The sequence below is a fragment of the Chiloscyllium punctatum genome, chromosome 13, assembly GCF_047496795.1.
Source record: "Chiloscyllium punctatum isolate Juve2018m chromosome 13, sChiPun1.3, whole genome shotgun sequence".
In the NCBI taxonomy this organism is placed as follows: Eukaryota; Metazoa; Chordata; class Chondrichthyes; order Orectolobiformes; family Hemiscylliidae; genus Chiloscyllium; species Chiloscyllium punctatum.
The window spans coordinates 169,093-184,113 of record NC_092751.1 but is presented as its reverse complement, the minus strand read 5'-3'; the positions used below and the strand labels follow the sequence as shown (position 1 = coordinate 184,113).

The 15,021-nt window shown below is 37.3% G+C and overlaps 1 long non-coding RNA gene across 1 annotated transcript; it reads right to left on the bottom strand.

The window, feature by feature from the left end:
* Positions 1 to 7,983: 7,983 nt before the first annotated feature.
* On the bottom strand, positions 7,984 to 13,881 carry LOC140484479 (uncharacterized). Its single transcript, XR_011962174.1, has 3 exons — positions 13,294 to 13,881; positions 8,320 to 8,447; positions 7,984 to 8,015 (listed from the first exon to the last, which is right to left on the bottom strand). It is a non-coding gene; the product is annotated as an uncharacterized lncRNA (long non-coding RNA).
* Positions 13,882 to 15,021: the final 1,140 nt, after the last annotated feature.

Sequence of the window (15,021 nt, the reverse complement as noted above, 5' to 3'; positions counted from 1 at the left end):
AAGTGACATTTGCTTCATTTTACTGAAGAAAAAAAATCTAAGTTTTTTTCATCTTGCTTGGACTAGAGAATAAGGATAAGTATATGTGAGGTGTTCAAATATACAATACTGATATGCTAAATGTTTATTGAATCTTTTCTGCAGAATTAAGTTCACAGAATAAACAATATTTGGGCATTCATGATCTGATTGGAATTAAAATTCTTTTGTCCACCATATGCATAATAATTGGATGGAGCAAGGTATTTTGATTTTAAAAACAAACGAATTTCATTTTTAGATATATTAAATTTTGAAAACTACAAGGTCCACAAACTTAAAATTTAGAGACAATGCAATGTGACACATACTTTTATTAATAACCTGCAGATAAAAGATTGCAGAGTGTGAGATTACTAGAAAGAACAACAGACAGATGCAGATCCAAAACTGGATTTAAAAGCAATGCAAACTCCGCTTAGTTATATTCTAATCTCTATTCTAAGGTGCTCTGATGCATCTCTGTTAAAGATGAACTCACACCTCTGAGTCTCGGAGGAGAGAGACACGACTAGAGCTCCACAACTGCCTTTCATTATCTTCCCACCAAGGAAGGGTGGGATTATAATCGATTGTTTTTACTCAAATGCAAACGAACCAGTGTTCATTCTGATAATTGTGCTGGGAATTAATTAGACTGTTTCTGTGTAATGGACTGAGAATAAAATGGCAATTCACAATAATGATGGAACTAATCACATATGCTCTTACTTAAAAATTAATATTATGATAATTGAGAGAAAGATAAATAGACACATCATGCACTTATTGTAAATTCATAAAAATACAACTGCTGTAAATGTTTAAAGTGTTTTTTTCTTATAATAGAAAGATAATTAGAACATTTAGCAGTAGGACGGAATCTGAAGAAAATGTTATTCACTGTGACTATTCAGCTGCAGAGAACTTCCCCTCCTTCCACAAACGTACAATTTCCAACAATTCCATATTCACTCTGATTGATAAAGGAAAGAGCAAACACCTGTAAAATCCTTTTTTCTTGTTTACACAAAATGTCACAATTTTTTTTTAGCTTTAAAGTATTTAAATCTTACTGTGAACAGAAATGCAATAAATCTTGGCGTTGAAGAACAATATAATCAAACCAAATTAAAATACACATTGATATTCACAATAATTAGGAGAGTGAACACTGCAATTTATTTCCATCAGTTGATGTACTGAGCCATAATTCCAATTTCATATAACATTTGGATTAGGCAATGGTTAGATATTAGCAATAACAAAATTATTATTATACTCTCAGTGAACTGAATATTATTGAGAAATCTCACATTGCTATTTGAATGAGCAATGTGTCGAAATAAACAGTAATTATTGGTGAAATGCCATTAGTTATCTCATAATTGATCAGTTTGTGATTACTTTGATTGTAGAAATGATTAGCATTCAAATATTTCCAATGAGCATTGGATAGAAAGGCAATGCTTTTTGGTGTAGACCTGAACGGTTTTGTTTATTGCAGTATCGGCACTAAGAAATAATGGATTAAACTGTGATGCGAATCTCACCTTACTGAATATTTCCAAGTTTTCTAACATGTTTCTAGTTCAATCTTCAGTATACAAAAGGGTAATTTTGGCTCAGCACATCTGTAACGGTAAACATTTCAATACATCTCCACCAAAGTTATTAATCTGACAATTCAGAACAAATATAAAAAAAATTACCTCTGTAAATGTCATTGACTATATCTTTTGATTATACTCAAGTTCATTCTCTACTTACTTTATTCCTATTTCTGACACCAGGGATTAATATTGATGAGATTAAATGTCATATGAGTGAGACATTAGTTTTCTCTCAATGATCTGTGCAGCACAGGAATAGGTCATTTGGCCCATAACGTTGTGCTGAACATAATGCAAAAGAAACTCACCGCATCTGCCGACCCTTGGTCCATATTCTCCCAAATTATCTAAATGAACATTAAAGAGCCTTAATGCATCTGCCTCCCCCACCATCTCTGGAAGTTCATTCCAGACACCTAACCCCCTCCTCCCGTGTAAAAAAAAATTTATCCTTGAACTGTCTCCCCTAACCTTAAACGCAAGTCACATAGTTTTGACGTTTCAACTCTGGCAAAAAACATTCAGAGTGTCAAACCTATCTATGTATCTCATGATTGTATAGAAATACATAAAGTCTTCCCCCAGCCTCTGCCACTCCACAAAAAAGCAGAATGAGTTTTTCTCGCCTCTCCAAATCCAGACAGCATCCTGGTAACTGCTCTCTGTACCTTCTCCAAAGCCTCCATACCCGCCTTGTAATGTGGCGAACAGAAATGAATACAATCGTTTAAGTATGCCTTAACCAAAGTCTTATAAAATGACTTTGGTTACAACATGACTTCCTGACCCTTGTAACCAGTTCCGTGACCAATAAAGACAAGCATGCCATTTGCCTTCCTTACCACCCTATCTATTTGCATGGTCATTTTCAGGGAGCCATGGTCTTGAACGCCAAGATCACTTTGAACAACAAAGCTGTTCAGGGTCCTGCCATTATACACTTTTCCTTAGTATTAGATCTCCCAAAGTGAAACACCTCACACTTATATGGATTAAACTTCACCTTGAATTTCTCTGCCCATATCTGCAATTTATCTTTTATCCTGCAGCATTCCTTGACAACCTTCTACATTATCCACAACTCCACTGAACTTTGTAATGCCTGCTAACCTATTAACTCACTCAATTCGATTTTAATCCATGTCACTTATATACATTTGTATCATAAACAGAAAAGTTTCAGTACAGATCCCTGTGGAAAAAAAGACGGAAAATGAAGGAAATGCAGAATTATTGAATAAATGCAGTTTTTCAATGACAGAACAATGCGGATGAATAATCTCTAAAGGTGTAATTTTTGTTTCTAAATTAACCCAATATTTTAATTCTCAGTTTACTGATCTTAATGAATACCTAGTAAAAAAAAAGCTTTGAAAATATTGAATCATTTTAAGTGTTGATTTCTAACATTAATTGTTAGTTTATTGCCATTTCAATTACCACACCATAATGCATTTTAATCTTAGTAATGAGCACCAAACGATTCACATTTCAGTTTAATCCATTATTTCTTAGTGCCAGTATCATAATGAAATATTAACTTTCTTTTCAGGTCAACAGACCTGCAATCCACCAATGGTTTCTCATCCAAAACTCATAATAACTACCTCGTTTTCTTTCATTTGAATTCTGATATTAATGGAAGGAATATTAATCACCCTTATCAATTAAGAAGTGGCTAACTATTTTTCACATAAATATTTCAGTTCTTTCCAACATGTTGCATAACTACATTGCAATAAGGGTTTTCTCATCATTCTTAAATTTGCTATCAACCATTTTAAAACTAATTATCGCAAATTTCAAACCAGTAATTATTGTTGAAATCTAATATCTCCAGCTTTAGATGAGGAATTATGGCTCAGTACACCAACTGATGCAAAACGTATTGCACTCCACAATCTCTTAATCTTACCAAAAATAATTTTCAGTGTGGAACCTTAGTTGGATTGAACTGGCTGTGAGCAAAAATGCATTCAGAAGAAGGGTCACTGGACCCAAAGCACTAACTCTGATTTCTCTTCACAAATGCTGCCAGATCTGCTGAGCTATTTTCCAGCAATTTCTGATTTTGTTTCTGATTTCCAGTATCCACCGTTTTTTGCATTCTTGTCTTGATTGTTTTTCATTTCAATGCCAACATTTCTGTTTTCTGATTATTACAATAAGAGCTAACTGTTTTCATGTTAAATATCATTTCAATTTCATGTATTTCTTCTGTACGCAAAACAGAATTAACAAATGTTTGTTCTCGCAAGGTTTGTGAAGGTTTGTAGCTCAGGTTGAGGTTTAGGGAAGAGGTTTGCTCGCTGAGCTGTAGGTTTGATATCCAGATGTTTCATTACCTGCCTAGGTAACATCATCAGTGGCGACCTCCAAAGCGAAGCGAAGCTGTTGTCTCCTGCTTTCTATTTATATCTTTCTCCTGGATGGGGTTCCTGGGTTTTGTGGTGATGTCATTTCCTGTTCGTTTTCTGCGGGGTTGATCGATGGCATCTAGAGCTATGTGCTTGTTTATGGCATTGTGGTTGGAGTGTCAGGCCTCGAGAAATTCTCTGGCATGTCTTTGCTTAGCCTATCCCATCCCAGGATAGATGTGTTGTCCCAGTCGAAATGTTTTTTATTACACTGATGATGTTATCTAGGCAGGTAATGAAATGTCTGGATATCAAACCTACAGATCAGCGAGCAAACCTACACCCAAGATGTTTGTTCTATTACAGTAAAACTTGAATTCTTAGAAATCACAATTTTGCGAAAATGAGGGAAGTTGTCTTTCTCTGAGTAGACACATTGAATGACTAATTCTTTATTTCCAATTCATATGCATTATAAAACAGTTTAATTTTCATTTCTGTATATGAATAATTGTTTCAAACATATTGAATTATTTGACTATCGTGACATTTGCAGTATTAAAGATTCTACAGTGTAAATAATATTTAAATTGAGAGAGGAAAAATCGAAGAGGGATCTGACGGGCAATTTTATTCGTACAATATGTTTGGCACATATGGGGTGAGCTGTGAAAGGAAGGGGCAGCGGCTGGTACAATTACAACATCTAAAAGACTTTTGGACAGTTACATGGATAGAAACCCAGAAGGGTATGGAACAAACACAGGAAAATGGGACGAGTTTCGTTTAGGAAACCTGGCCAGCATGCCAAGTTAGGCTGAATAGGCTTTTTCTGTGCTGTATCAATCTACCATTCTACAATTCAAAGTTGACTGTGATTGGTAAAGGAGAGAACGAGTGGGTGTTAATTCTGTTCTGTGTACAGAAAAAAAGGAATGAATTTAAATTTTCTCATGTCAAATAGTTCACTCTTATTGTGATTAAAAACACAATGAATGTGAACATTGAGTGAAATATAATTAAATCAATTCAACTATGTTTCCATGGTTAAAGTAAAAATTGATCTTTACAATGATTGTGAGATTGTATACTGCAATATCTTCACAACAGTTCTTGCACTGAGCCTTTATTGCACATTTATACCCCTTACTGAAGTGAACAATTATTAGATATTAGAATTTTGAAAATCTATCTACGCATTTAGAAGAAGAAGCAATTTAATTTTGCTATGTGACTGTGCAATGTGTAGACATGAACAGGAATTATTGCTTTGAAATGCAATTGCAGTTCCCTGAATTTCTACGGCTGAGATTAATGCAATCATTCAAATCAGTAAAAGTCAGATACTTTCAAAATATGTTGGATGCAAAATCACTGGTTCCATTGTGGGTTAGTTGACCTGAAAACAACAATATTGTTACAGTGGATTAAATTAAACAATACATTAAATTAAAATGTGGATCACGTTAGAAACACAAACAAATTATTCTGCAATTATTATAAGGCTAATGAATTCAAAATAAATGCTGTAATCTGAACAAATAACTCAATTCAATATTTTAAAAACACTTTGCTCTGATGTTGATTAGACGTTCATTATGTTCAGTAAACTGAAAACTGAAATATAGTCGCGAGATTGATGGACTGGGAACAATAAATGAGCCATTCAGTTATTATTGAAAATAATTTATTTTTGATGAAAAATGCAGACAATACAATTCAAAAGTTATTGTGTTTGTTGACCTGAACAAGAGATGTAGGTAACTTCATTTCTCGCAAAAAAAATACAGTAATGCATTTCATTCAATTCAATTAATTGTAGAAACATGTATTTTTAATTTATGTAATTTTATCCTGATCAATGTTCAAACATTAGTATCTGAATTAGGAAGAAAATTATATGTAAAGGAAGTGAATATCTGAGTGACCACAAGATACAGTCAATGACCTTTGATAGAAAAAGGAATTTGCATGATTTTGTGATTATTGAACATTAATAAGTAATGTTGTAATAAAAATGAAAACAAAATCAACAGTTCCAAAGCAGCGGTTTATTGTAACAAATTGAACATAAAAACACTTCTGCAGGGCACATGATCTGAAAAAGCAAAAAATCTCTTGACGTGATATATCAGCTAAAAGATACTTTCCTTTTTTTAAAAAAAAGGGGTACAACTTTCAAGAATTCAAAAGTTATTGTGTTTGTTGACCTGAACAAGAGATGTAGGTAACTTCATTTCTCACAAAACAAAGTGGAATGGGAACTTTAAAATTTTTTTTGCAAGAAACACAATGTAGCTTTTAGTGTAATCATTTAAATTAAAATGAATGTTCGTATGGAATTGAAATATAATCAAAGCAAATGAAACTATTAAAATAAACATCAACACGAATTCCATTATTGAACTAAAAATCAGCTAGCATTGCACTATTACAATAAAAATCAGCATTTGCTATGATTGCAAAACTGTACAGTGCAATGTGTTTACACAAGTCGATGTATGGAAATATGATACTACACTTTGGGATGAATGTACTGGATTGAACTATTATTAAATATTGGATATAAGCAACAATTAGTCTGAAAAACAGTTAATGTCAAACATTAAATTGGTGAGAAATCTGATTTTACTGTGCAACTGTGTAAAGTGTAGACATGAACAGTAATTATTAGGGTAGAATAGCAATCTGACATGACTTAAGGTTTCATATTAATTCCATGATTACTTTGTGTTTTCACATCAAGAAGAGATAAAATATTTACTATGAATGCTTGGTTGTTTCATTGGTTGGTTTGTGGATGTTTTAACCTGGATAGAATGACTACATTTTTCATTGTAAGAAATAACATATTAAACTAAAATGGGATTCTCACGATGCTTGTCACAAAGATTTAACTGAATTACCGTCTGGTTCATGGAGTGACAATGAATTTACAATTAATTTTAGTACTCTGGCAAATTAAATGATTCGATATTTTAAAATTATTTTGCTCTAATGTTGATTAGACTTTTTATTGAGATCAGAGACTTGAAGATTAAATTGCTTTTTTGGTGGATTGACAAAAACATATTAGACATTCAGTGATTATTAATCATCATTGTTTTGTCATTCATAATTCTCAGTTATTCAAGAATTTCTTGCTTTACATTTCTTCCCAAAAAGAAAAATAATTTCATGGAATTTTTCATATCATCAATATTTACAAATTTGAGTCAGAGTTGGGAAGAGAATAAATAGATAAGGAATGTGGGTATCACAGCAAAAAATAGGCAACAGTATTTGTCGCACAATTATTTTCAAAATTTCTCTGAAAAAATGTATAATCGGTTATGCGCAAATGCTTGCAGCTACAAATACAGTGAGCCATAATTACACTTTTGCTGTGATGAATAGTCGAGAAACCTATCACAAACCTTAGTAATATTCAGGAATTTCTTCATCTCAATAAATGTCAGTATTAGCTTGCTCATCTATTAATGATGAAGGGTGATTATTGGTCAGAGAAAGATGTGTGTAAATTATAAGAAGGTGCCTAATGCATATCTTTGGATGGGGTGTTAGCGTGATGTTTGTTGTGGTTATTCATCCTGGGAAAAATAAGCTTATTACAAAGAGATATTCAGTGAACAGTGATTAGGTGACCTTGAAGACCATCGTTTGGTATTATGTGCAGTGATTAAGAGTAATTTGATTTCAGTAGCATTGGGCTATTTTGCATGATTTGGCAAATGATTAATAATCTTGTGACAAAATTTTGAGGATGATCATGAGCTGTATTCGATCCATCCAGTGGGTTGGTACAAACATCCTTCACTGTTTTCCTTACCATGAGAGGCGTGTTATGCTCAGGAACTGGCTGGAAGCCAAGATGCCAGAAAGTCTGGTTCAACCTCTCCAATACACAACTCTCAGGCTGGTTGTCACTGGATCCCAGGAACTTTTTCGACCTCTTTTCTGGAGCTGAATGATGCTGGCTCTGTTTGATTTCATTAGAGCAGGTTTCTTTTCGATCAGATTTCTGTGGCTGTCGGTGATTTCAAACATTCAATTTCGGGCCACAGGTCACTTGACCTCAGTCAAAAATTAAAATAGAGTTCACTTATTGTGACAGCGATGTGATAATTAACGGTGGCGTTTTAACAAATGAAATGATTAAACATTTTCCAGCAGTTTACACAGACATTAATTAGATATTCATTAAGATATGTAAACTGAAGTATAATCTAGTTGCAGGATTACTGAATTGTAAGAAAGATTTAGTTACTGTGTTTTCTAGAAGGAATTGTTTAATCATTCAAATAGGTCAGCTCTTCCTGAATTCTACGTACCTTCCATTGGTTTATTTGTAGCGAACACTCATCTAGGACTCATTTGATTTGTCTTTTAAACTGTGTTTCAAGATTTCAACGGGACATTGACATTGATCTGAGCTGAGAAGTAGGAGATTGAGTTCAACCTGGAAAAGTGTGAAGAGATTCATTTTCGAATTTTTAATTTGAATGCAGACTATTGAGTTAAATGTAGGATTTTTGGTAGTGTGGAGGAACAGAGGGATCTTGGAGTCAATGTCCATAGATCCCTCAAAGTTGCCACCCAAGGTGACAGGGTAGGTAAGAAGGCACATGGTGTTTTGGATTTCATTAGTGGGTGAAGCATTTAAGACCTGCGAGGTTATGATGCAGGTTTATAAAGCCCTGATTCAATCATACTTGGAATATTGTGTTCAGTTCTGGTCACCTCATTGCAAGAAGGGTGTGGAAGCGTTTGAGAGGGTGCAGAGGAGGTTTACCAGGATCCTGCCTGAAGTAGAGGGCACGTCTTCTGATGAAAGGTTGAAGGAGCTCGGGCTTTTCTCATTGGAGCAAAGAAGGATGAAAGGCAACTTGACAGACAGGCTTAGAAAGAGTGATGAGAGGCTTAGATAGAGTGAACAACCAGAGACTCTTTTTCCCAGGTGTAAATGACTATCATAAGAGGGCATAATTTCAAGGTGAATGGAGGCATGCTTAGTGGAGATGTCAGAGGTAGGTTCCTGTTACAGAGTGATGAGTGTGCGGAATGTACTCCCAGCAGTGGTAGTACAGTCAGATACAGTAAGTGTGTCTAAGTAACTCATGGCTACGTACATGAATGATAGCAAAAAGAAGGGAATATAGGTTAGTTTGATCTTAGAAGAGGATAAAAGGTTAGCACATGGACCAAATGTCCTGTACTGTGTTGTACTGTTCGATGTTCTATGTACTGAACTGAACAGTTATTACATATTAGCAACAAATAGATTTTCAAAGCTCTATTAGCGAACATTAGAATAATGATAAATCTCACCTTGCTATTTGACTGAGCTATGTGTGGACATAAACAGGAATTATTGCAGGGAAAAGTAATTAAGGTTTTCAAAATTAATAAATTTGAAGTTACCGAGGTCATTCAAATGGCGGCCTTTGTGGGGAGCCGCAGAAAATGGGGGAGATACTAAATGAGTATTTTGCATCAGTATTTAATGTGGAAAAGGATATGGAAGGGATATAGACTGTCGGGAAATAGATGGTGATATCTTGCACAATGTCCAGATTACAGAGGAGGAAACCCTGGATGTCTTGAAATGGGTAAAGGTGGATAAATCACCAGGACCTGATCATGTATACCCAAGAACTCTGCGGGAAACTAGAGAAGTGATTGTTGGGCCTCTTGCTGAGATATTTGTATCATCGATAGTCACAGGTGAGGCGCCGGAAGTCTGGACTTTGGCTAATGTGGTGAAAACGTTAGGGCAAGAAGGGCAGTAAGGACAAGCCAGGGAACAATAGACCAGTGAGCCTGACCTCGGTGGTGGGCAAGTTGTTGGAGCAAATCCTGAGAGACCGGACGTACATGTATTTGGAAAGCCAAGCACTGATTATGGATAGTCATCATGGCTTTGTGCGTGGGAAATCATATCTCACAAACTTGATTGAGTTTTTTTGAGGAAGTAACAAAGAGGCTTGATTTTGGCAGAGCAGTAGATGCGATTTATATGGACTTCAGTAAGGCGTTCTTCCCATAGGAGACTAATTAGTAAGGTTAGATCTCACGGAATATGGGGAGAACTAGCCTTTTGGTTACAGAACTGGGTCAAAGGTAGAAGACAGAGGGTGGTGGTGGAGGGTTGTTTTTCAGACTGGATGTCTGTGACCAGTGGAGTGCCACAAGGATCGGTGATGGGTCCTCTACATTTTGACATTTATATAAATGACTTGGATGCGAGCATAAGAGGTATAGTTAGTAAGTTTGCAGATGACACCAAAATTGGAGGGGTACTGGAGAGCAAAGAGGGCTACCTCACATTACAACAGGATCTGGACTAGATGGACCAATGGGCTGAGAAGTAGCAGATGGAGTTTAATTCAGATAAATGCGAGGTGCTGCATTTTGGGAAAACAAATCTTAGCAGGACTTATACACTTAGTGGTAAGGTCCTTGGGAGTGTTGCTGAACAAAGAGACCTTGGAGTGCAGGTTCATAGCTCCTTGAAAGTTAAGTCGCAGGTAGATAGGATAGTGAAGGCGGCGTTTGGTATGCTTTCCTTTATTGGTCAGAGTATTGAGTACAGAAGTCAGAAGGTCATGTTTTGGGCTGTACAGGACAGTGGTTAGGCCACTGTTGGAATATTTCGTGCAATTCTGGCCTCCTACCTACCGGTAAGAAGTTGTGAAACTTGAAAGGGTTCAGAAAAGACTTACAAGGATGTTGCCAGGGTTGGAGGATTTGAACTACAGGGAGAGGCTGAACAGTCTGGGGCTGTTTTCCCTGGAGCATTGGAGGCTGAGGCGTGACCATATAGAGATTTATAAAATTTTGAGGGGCATGGATAGGGTAAATATGCAAAGTCTTTAGTTCTGGACTCCCCGACCCCAGAACTAAAGATGGTAGGTTTAGGTTGAGATGGGAAGACATAAAATAGACCTACAGGGCAACCTTTTCACACAGAGGGTCGTAAGTGTATAGAGGAAGTGGTGAAGGCTGGTACAATTGCAACATTTAAGAGGCATTTGGATTGGTATATGAATAGGAAGAGTTTGGAGGGATATGGTGGGATTAGATTGTGTTGGGAAATGTGGTCGGCATGGATGGGTTGGAGTGAAGGGTCTGTTTCCATGTTGTATGCCTCTATGACTCGATGACCCTTAATGAGAAAAAAGTCAGATTTTTACAACGAGTGTTGTATCAGAAATCATTGATTCTTTTGTATGTGTGATGATCTGAAAGAAAATGGATTTTTATATTACTGTATTAGTACAAGGGAACACTAGATTATTTTCAAATATGAAATTCACTGTAATTGTTAGCCAGAATAAGTTAAAGCTTTGTGTAATTATTGTAATACTGATGACTTAATAATTGTTGTTAGAATTCTGAAAAAAGAAAATGTTATACTATTTGTCCTAAGAGTCAATAAATTAAATTGATATATGAACCACAATATACCTGTTAGCAAAACTAATTTAAATTATTATGCAGTTATTGTCAAGGCAATGACTTGATAATTAGTGCTAGTATCTAAACAAATAAATTGATTCAATATTTTGAAAGCATTTTGCTCTGAAATTGATTGGATATTTATTAAGATCGGAAAACGGAGGGAATAAAATGCAATAGCTCGCTTGATTGGATTGAAGAAGAAAATGAGACAGTCCATGTCAGTGTCGGTTACCACAGCACAGTCCTTTTGGAGACAGGTCCCACTTGCAGATAGAGCTGAGCGATGCAGCAACCAACAGATCAGATCTAAACTCTACATTCATTCCACATCCAGTCGAGAATGGTGGTGGAGAATTGAACAACTCACCGGAAAAGGAGGTTCTACAAATATTCCCATCATCAATGATGGAAGAGCTGAACACATCAGTGCAAAAGATAAGGCTGAAGCATTCTGGGAGCTAAATATCCAAGAATGCACATCCAAATGAAAAGGCAGGCAGGTGGGCAGAGAGGCTGGGGTTAGTGAACAGTAAGAAATGGAATTAAGTCAAGAGCAATAAATGACATTGGCTCAGATGATGGAGAATCTGTGTGGGTGGAGATGAGGAACCGCAAAGGTTAAAAAAAAATAATGGGAGTTATCTGCAGAGCTCCAAACAATAGTCAGGATTTGGGCATAAGTTGCATGAGGAGATAGGAAAAGCATGTAAGGAAGGTAAGGTTACAGTGATCGGGGGGATTTCAATATGCAGGGGGACTGGGAAAATCAGGATGATAGTGGATTGCAAGAAAATGAATTTGTGGAATCTCTACAACATGGCTTTTTGAAGAAGGTTGCAGTGGAGCCCACTAGAGAACAGGCAATTCTGGATTTAGTGTTGTGCAATGAGGCAGACTTGATAAGGTAGGTTAACGTGAATGAACACTGAGGAGGCAGGGACCATAATATGATAGAATTTACGCGGCAGTTTGAGAGGGAGAAGATGGAATCAGATGTAACTGTATTCCAGCTGAATAAAGGCAGCTACAGAGACATGAGGGAGAAGCTGGAGAGAATTGACTGAGAGAGGAGTCAAGCAGGAAAGAGAGTGGAACAGTGATGGCTAGGGTTTCTGGGAGTGTCCGGGTGACACAGTAAAAATTCATCCCGAGGAAAAAGCAGCATGGATCAGGGAGGGTGAGGCAACCATGGCTGACTCGGGAAGTCAGGGAAAGCATACAAGCAACGTATCACATGGCAAAGGGCAGTGGGATGTCAGTGAAATGGGAAGCCAAAAAAGAACAATGGAGAACAATGAAGAAAAAACATAAGGAGAAAGAAGATAAAGCATGAGAGAAAGCTAGTCAGTAATAATAAAAACATGATTGCCAGAGTTTCTTTAGTTACATAAAGTTCAAAAGAGAGTCGAAAATGGACATTGTGCTGCTGGAAATTGAGGCTGGAAGAATAGTAATGGGGAACAAAGAAATGGATAAGGAACTGAATAAGTACTTTGCATCAGTCTTCATGGTGGAAAACACAAATAATATCCCAAAATTTCAGGGACAGTCGGGGGGGCGGGGGTGGGGGTGGGGCGTGTGGCGGTGGAACAGAGATGAGTGTGGAATACAAATCACGAACAGATCAGGCTTGGTCTTATTGAATGGTGGAGCAGGCTCGAGGGGTCAAATGGTCACCTTCTTCTTCTTTCTCACATGATCCCAGGACTGAGAGCTTTGTTTAAAATTCATTCACTAGATGTAGGTGCCACTGGCTAGGGCAAAATGTATTACCCAGAGAGCATTTAAGAGTCACCAAGGAGAAAATGCTAAAAAATTGAAAAATTTGAAAATAGATCTATTACCTGGACAGATGGACCACGCCCCAGAAGGTGATAGCTGAAGGGATAGTGGAGGCTTTAATTGTGAGCTTTCCGGTATCACTGGAGTCAGGGACTGTCCCAGAGGACAGGAACATTGCTAATATAACCCCCAACCACAAGAAGGGAGTAAGGAAAAAGAAGGGAAATAACTGGCTATTAATCCTGGCCTCAGTCATTGGTAAATTGTTGGTACTATTTTGTCAGTAATATTTAACGAACTGGTTATTTCAATTATAATGCAATCTCTACAAAAAGACCAAATATTTTTTTGACGACAACAAATTTTCAAACAACTTCTCTCAATCTATCTCTCCTTCCTTTTCATTAGACAACGTAGGGAGGCATGGAAACACTACAGTGATGTAAGCTATACGTAATACGGTGAGACAGGAAAGCTAGTATGGCTCATTTTGATTCTTGAAACCCACCCAGTGAAGCAACACATTCACTGCATAATAAACATTAGACAACATTTCAACCCCACTCATACCGGCATGACAGAAATAAAATGTGGGTTGGTTGGACAGGCTGGTTTTGTTTCAGTTGGAGTGAGGGGTGACATGACTGAAGTATATAAGATTAGATTACTTACAGTGTGGAAACAGGCCCTTTGGCCCAACAAGTCCACACTGACCCGCCGAAGCGCAATCCACCCATGCCCCTTACCTAACACTACGGGCAATTTAGCATGGCCAATTCACCTGACCTGCACCTTTTTGGACTGGGTGAGGAAACCGACGCAGACACGGGGAGAATGTGCAAACTCCACACAGTCAGTCGCCTGAGGCGGGAATTGAACCCGGGTCTCTGGCGCTGTGAGGCAGGAGTGCGAACCACTGTGCCACCGTGCCGGCCAATAAGATCCTGCATGGTTTGATAAGGTGGATGTGGAAAGAATATTTCCTCTTGTGGGTCATTTCTGAACTAGAGGGAACTGCTTTAAAATTGGCTTCACCCTTTCAGGACATAGATAATGAAATTTGTTTCCTCTCAGAAGGCTGTGCAACTTTGGAACTCTGCCCCAGAAGGTGGATTCACTGAGTATTTTTAAGACACCGGTTGATAGATTCGTGTTAAGGGGCATTGGGGTAAGATGGAATAAAAATCACGAACAGATCAGGCTTGGTCTTCTTGAATGGTGGAGCAGGCTCGAGGGGCATAATGGTCACCTTCTGCTTCTTTCTGACATGATCCCAGACTGAGAGCTTTGTTTAAAATTCATTGACTGCATTCTTTTATTCCTGACATACCTATGGAAAGCCTTAGGGTTAACCCTGATCCTATCCGCCAACAACTTCTAATGTCTCCTCGTGGCTCTCATGTCTCCTCCTGGCTCTTCTGAACTCTCTTATTAGTTCATGCAGGGAAACGATTCTGTCTGCTGCACATCATTCCACTTCGAAATATCAAGCAGTATTCCATATTGATTACTGTAAACGTTAACCTTTAACAAGCCATGACAGTGAAATCACTGAATCCTCATCACTATACGAACAGGGAAGATTTCTGTTAACATCACTCTGGACACCATGAGATTCGCCATTCTATTCTCCCATCCTACTGTGCGTGATCCCCTCGGCCCTATTCCGGTGTTGTTGTTTGGTTTACAAAACTGAAGCTATCCAATCATCTTTGTATTTCAGTTTCTAAAGGATGAGACCTTCTCCCTGAGCTGGCAATGTGCTTGCTCAGTGGTGATATCAATGTCCG